Consider the following 6,014-nt stretch of genomic DNA (forward strand, 5'->3'; position numbering starts at 1 on the left):
CTCCTCAGCCTAATACAAGTTTCTGATCCTCACGCATGTTGTATAATGGGTTATATATTAAGTTATCGGAGGCTTTAGTGACGAAATCATACAATCACAATTGGCTCAGTGCTGCCTGCTGCACCCTACGTGTCATGTCTGCGTTATACCTCTTGGGTTTTATCTCGTAGTACTTGATGCAATATTAAATCAGCCTCATGGCTCGGATCTGTCTAATCTCCCTGTCTGCTCTCCAGTCATCTAATCTGCTAATTTTGTTGCATCCAGAGTAGACAGCTGATGTTAGCTAGTGACAAGCTTGGTGTCCTCGCAGAGAATTAAAGGGCGGTGCGCATTTTTTCCGTGCTCATCCGTACTTTACAAATCACACGAACGGGTATACACAGTCCGAACAGGATCTTTTACATATTAAACAATATTGCACAAGCCTGAACTTCCCCTTTTTATCTTAAACATTATATATATATATATATATAATATATGTGTGTGTATAAAAAAAAGGTGATTATATTGTGTATATATATATATATATATACATATATATATATATATACACACACTAAATGACTTTTTTTTACATAAATATATAAATATGTGTATGTAAAAAAAATGGTGAGTATATATATATTTTCATATATATATATATATATATATATATATATATATATATACACACATATACATATATACATATTAATACACACATATATATATATATATATATATATATATATATATATACACACACACACATATACATACATACATATATATATACATATACACACATATACACACATATACACACACATATATATACATATATACATATATATATATACACACACATATACATACATACATATACATATATATACATACATATACATATACATACATATATATATATATATATATATATATATATATATATATATACATACAAGTTAACCCGTGCATGATACTCATGCATTCTAGTCAAATCAAGCTACTTAAGATGTTAAAAAGGTTCTTATCATGCATTTGGGCCATAGCCCAGGCCTCAACCACCAACCACCAACCACCAACCACTCCCAACTGTCACTTCTCCTTCAAGAAATATATATATATTTTTTAAATCTTTATAAATACTTTTAACAATTAACAAATTAAAAACATCTTAGTATACCAAATTTCAGCCCTTTCTGAATTTTTTTTTACACACACTAAGAATTTAGTAGGTCAGTGTATAACTCTGCCCAGCAGGTGGCGCTGCAGCTCTGTTTTATTTTTTTACACACACACACACACACGGGGGCATATTTAATTAGCTTTCCGATTCGCGGTAACGCGCGTTACCGCGAAAAGTGCGCGTTCTTGCCGGTATTACGGTACCGCATTAACGCGGATTTTCGTACGCAACCCTATGGGCTGCGAACGAAAATCCACGTTATTGCGGTAACGTGTATTACGTTTCGCGGCTGTTACGGCGCGTTACCGCGATTTTAAAAGCTAATTGAATACCCCCTATGTTTGGCGATCCTTTTTTGTATTTTTCTTGGTGTCACATCTGCAATTGATGTATAAAAGTGAAGCAGCTTACTGTATGTGAATCTTTTTACTTATATAAGCACAATATATTCACGTGACTGTGTTAATGCACTAAGCGCCGTTGTCTTTTATCACTGTTTTTATACATATATATATATATCCCCTTCTCTTCATTTTTCTGGGTCATCGCAGAGTCTCCGTTCGGCGCTCCTCCACGCTCGCAGTGAATGTCGGGTGTGATGACGTCATCACACCCGACATTCACTGTGAGCACAGCAAGAAAGAGGGTACCAGGGACGGAGCCAGATCGCAAAAGGTAAGTTGTTTGTTTTTTTTTGTTTTAGTTTTTTTTTTTACAGGAGTCCTGCCTTAGGCCCTTTTTCCCCCTGGGCCCCCAAGCACCTGTCCATCGTGCCCAGTCGGAAAGACAGCCCTGAAGGTTCAGGGGCACCGGTTCTCTCCTCCTCGCCACTCTGTCCCGGGGCCCACAGCTTGCTAGTTCTGCCTCTGTCCGCATGACATATTTTTTTTTTATTGTGCATATATATATATATATATATAAATTCCTTCCATCCTTTCCAGTGGATTGTCCCTATTATTATTTTTTGTATTTCTTATCTTAGAGGGGGACATCTCCCAGAACAAATGTCAATATTGTTCAAAAGGAAAAGTAGTTCTTTTGTTGGCGACACTCCATAATCCATATCCGGTAGTCAATTGTCAATTTTAAAATGGTCACTTATTGACATTATTACTGGCCATATTACACCATGCTGGGCATTATTACTGAGCATATTACACTTTGCTGGCATTACTACTGACCATATGATATCTTGCTGGGCATTTTGCCGCACTTACCCAGCAGAAAAAATTTACTGAAAACCTCTCCCTCAGCAGCAAAACCCATTGCCTGAATAGCCGACTGTGACCGGATGGCCGTACTTTGCCATCCGGTCTGTTTGAGAAGAGGAAAAGGGATGTTACAGTCTATCTGGATTGCTTTCTCACCATCAGTAACAGTATCAGTATCACCTTGCCACCAGATACTCGCGGGCAAGACAGAAAACACAGGCTAGAAAGGAACGAATTCCCCCCCCCTTGCTGTGTATACTGGCTCAAAGATGTGTTGGTCACTCACAGAAGAACGGCCTAATTAGCATGGGATTTCCTTTCTTAATTGATGAGGTTGGAAAAAGACACCAGTCTATCAAGTTCAACCTATTTGGATCTCCTATGATCCCTCACTTATATTTGAAATTGATCCAGAGTAAGCATCCGCCAATCTGGAAAAATTCCTCCTGACCCAATATTGCAGTCCTATTTCTCCCTGGATCCACTTCTATCCTTCATTTGTATTAACGGTCGTAACACTGGATACCCTTTTCGACTAAAAAATTGTCTAAGCCATTCTTAAAAATATCAATTGAATCTGCCATCACAACCTTTCCTGGCAGTGAATTCCATATCTTGTCTGTCCTTACTGTAAAGAACCCCTTCCTTTGTTGTTTATGAAACTTCCTCTCCTCTAACTTTCGGGGATGACCGCGTGTACTGTGTACAGTCCTTGGGGTAAAAAGTTCCCATGAAAGTTCTCTGTATTGACCCTTAATGTATTTGTACATAGTAATCATATCTCCCCTTAGACGCCTCTTTTCTAAAGTAAACATGCCTAAACTGGCTAAAGTCCTAAAAGGACTTTCCTCATAACTTAATGACTCCATACCCTTTATCAATTTTATCACCCTTCTCTGAACCCTTTCTAGTTCCAAAATGTCCTTTTTATAGAGTGGTGCCCAGAACTGTACTCCGTATTCAAGATGAGGTCTTACCAATGATTTATATAGTGGCAAAATTACACTGTCTTCCCTTGCATCTATGCCCCTTTTTATGCATGCCAATACTTTGTTTGCCCTTGCAGCTGCTGCTTGACATTGAGCACTATTGCTAAGTCTGCAGTCCACGAGCACTCCCAAATCCTTTTCCATTACAGATTACCATACATTTAACCCATTTCATTTATAGATTTCATATTTCTTTTTGATCCCTAAATGCGTAACTTTACATTTATCTATGTTAAACTTCATCTTCCATTTGGCCGCCCAATCCTCCAGTTTATTGAAGTCCCTCTGCAGAGAAACTACATATTGCTCTGATTTTATTATCTTACAAAGTTTAGTGTCATCAGCAAAAATGGAAACTTTGCTCTCTAAAACCATCACCAAGGTCATTAATATATTAAAAAGGAGTGGCCCCAGCACAGAACCTTGATGTACACCACTTAACATTTTTGACCAATTTGAAAATATTCCATTTACCAGAACTCTCTGTTCCCTATTCTCCAACCAGTTTTTGACAAGTACAAATGTTGTTTCCTAGACCCAGTTCCCTTGTTTTGTAAATCAACCTTGTGTGGCGCTGTATCAAAGGCCTTTGCAAAATATAAGACCACATCTACTGTACTACCCTGGTCTAAGTTCCCACTAACTTTCCCCTAGAATAGTGGTCTAGCTATTTCTGAGTTTAGCTCCATAAGAACCCTGGAGCTTTATTTAATTTTTTTTCAGTCTCTTTTGGACTTCTTCCTTTGTCAGCCAAGTATTAATTAATGGTACGGTGGCATTTCCATATTTATATATTAATCCTACCGTCTGTTCCCGTCTAGTAAATACGGAAGAAACATCATCATCATTTAATTATATAGTGCCACTGATTCCGCAGTGCTGTACAGAGAACTCACTCACTCAAGAAAAGAAAGGGTTTAATACCTCTACTTTTTCCTTATTATCATTAATCAATCCACCCATCTCACTTCCTAGGGATCGATCATATATTGTCTTTTTTAATCATTTTTTCCATTTATATACGTCTAAAAAACTTTTTAGGGTTTGTCTTAATTTCTTTTGCAACTTGTTTTTCATTTTCTAATTTAGTCAATCTAAATTTCCTTTTGCTTATTTTATTACATTCCTTGCAGATATGGAAGGACTCCTCAGTCGATTTAGACAAACAATTTAAATGCATGCTTCTTCCTTTCCATACCTTTTTATTTAGCCACATTGGTTTAGACGTAATTCTTTTACATTTGTTTCCTATAGGAATGAACATATATGTGTATTTTTCCCCAACATTGTAAAGACTGCCCACCTTTGTTCTGTACTTTTTCCTTCAAAAACTACATCCCAGTCTATAAACTTTATAGGCTCCTTTCGGGTATTAAAATTTGACTTTCTAAAGTTTAAAGTCCTAGTTGATCCCTTATGCTGTTGTTTCTGGAAACTAATTTCAAATCAGACCATGGGGTAAATATATCAAGCTGAGAGTTTTCTAGCGGATTTGAAAAGTGGAGATGTTGCCTATAGCAACCATTTAGATTCTAGCTATCATGTTGTAGAATGTACTAAATAAATGATAGCTAGAATCTGATTGGTTTTTCAAACCCGTCGGAAAACTCTCAGCTTGATACATTTACCCCCATATTGGGATCACTGTTTCCCTTATTTGAACATTTGATGTGATGTCTACATTATTTGTTGTTCTTCAGAAGTTACAAAAACAAAATTTCCTCTAACACGGCCTCAGAAATCAGTACATTTCCAATACAAAAGTCAGTACAACTGCAATTATATACATTGGTGCACTGTGCCGCTAACTAAAATAAATGTATACAATAAGTTATTTCTAGGTGACCCACCTGTCTGTTTTAGTAAACCCCACAGTGATTGCAATTATGTACAATAGCCTTTTAATGTATATGTTACATCAGTCACACTTGATTCAATCCCTGGCAAAATCGTGATGCATCCATCCCTACCTCACAACTAAAACTCTGATCATCTCCAGTCTTCACTACTGTAAGACAATGCTCAGGGGACTTTCATTATACAAATTTGGCACTGCTTCACTATCTTAAATACGGCTTTCACTTTACTAATGCTACAATTCTTTGCTAGACACTGCACTGGATACGTCCACTCCAGGGAAAACTTTTTATTTGCCTACAAAACTCTCTACATTGCTGTACCACCCTATAGGTCTTCCCTAGTCTCCAAATATCCACCCAATTGTCCATTCAGATCTGCCAAAGACCAACTCCTTCCTTATGACCACACTACACTTCTGTTTCCAGGACTTTAGTACACCGCCATTAGTTTCCCCAGCTCGCGTGAAGACCCCAACCCTTAACAATACGCCGTCTTAAAAGGTCTTCCTTAGTGTAAACATATCTAGCTTTGACAGTCTCTCCTCAAAACTGGTCTGTGTACTACTAACACAGAGCCCATACCTGCAGCATTACAGATAGCCCGTTGGGTTTAAGATGACCATGGTGGGCATCTGGGCCTAAAACATCTGATAATAATGACTAACCTCAGCAAGTGTGCCCTGTCATCTGGACTAACTGGTTCTCATAACATCTGGATGTTCGGCCTGAGGACTGAACAGTCTTTTGCGATGTCTAATTTGACCAAATATTTGCTGCCCAGGTC

The sequence above is a fragment of the Mixophyes fleayi genome, chromosome 8 (genome assembly GCF_038048845.1).
Source record: "Mixophyes fleayi isolate aMixFle1 chromosome 8, aMixFle1.hap1, whole genome shotgun sequence".
Taxonomy (NCBI): domain Eukaryota; kingdom Metazoa; phylum Chordata; class Amphibia; order Anura; family Limnodynastidae; genus Mixophyes; species Mixophyes fleayi.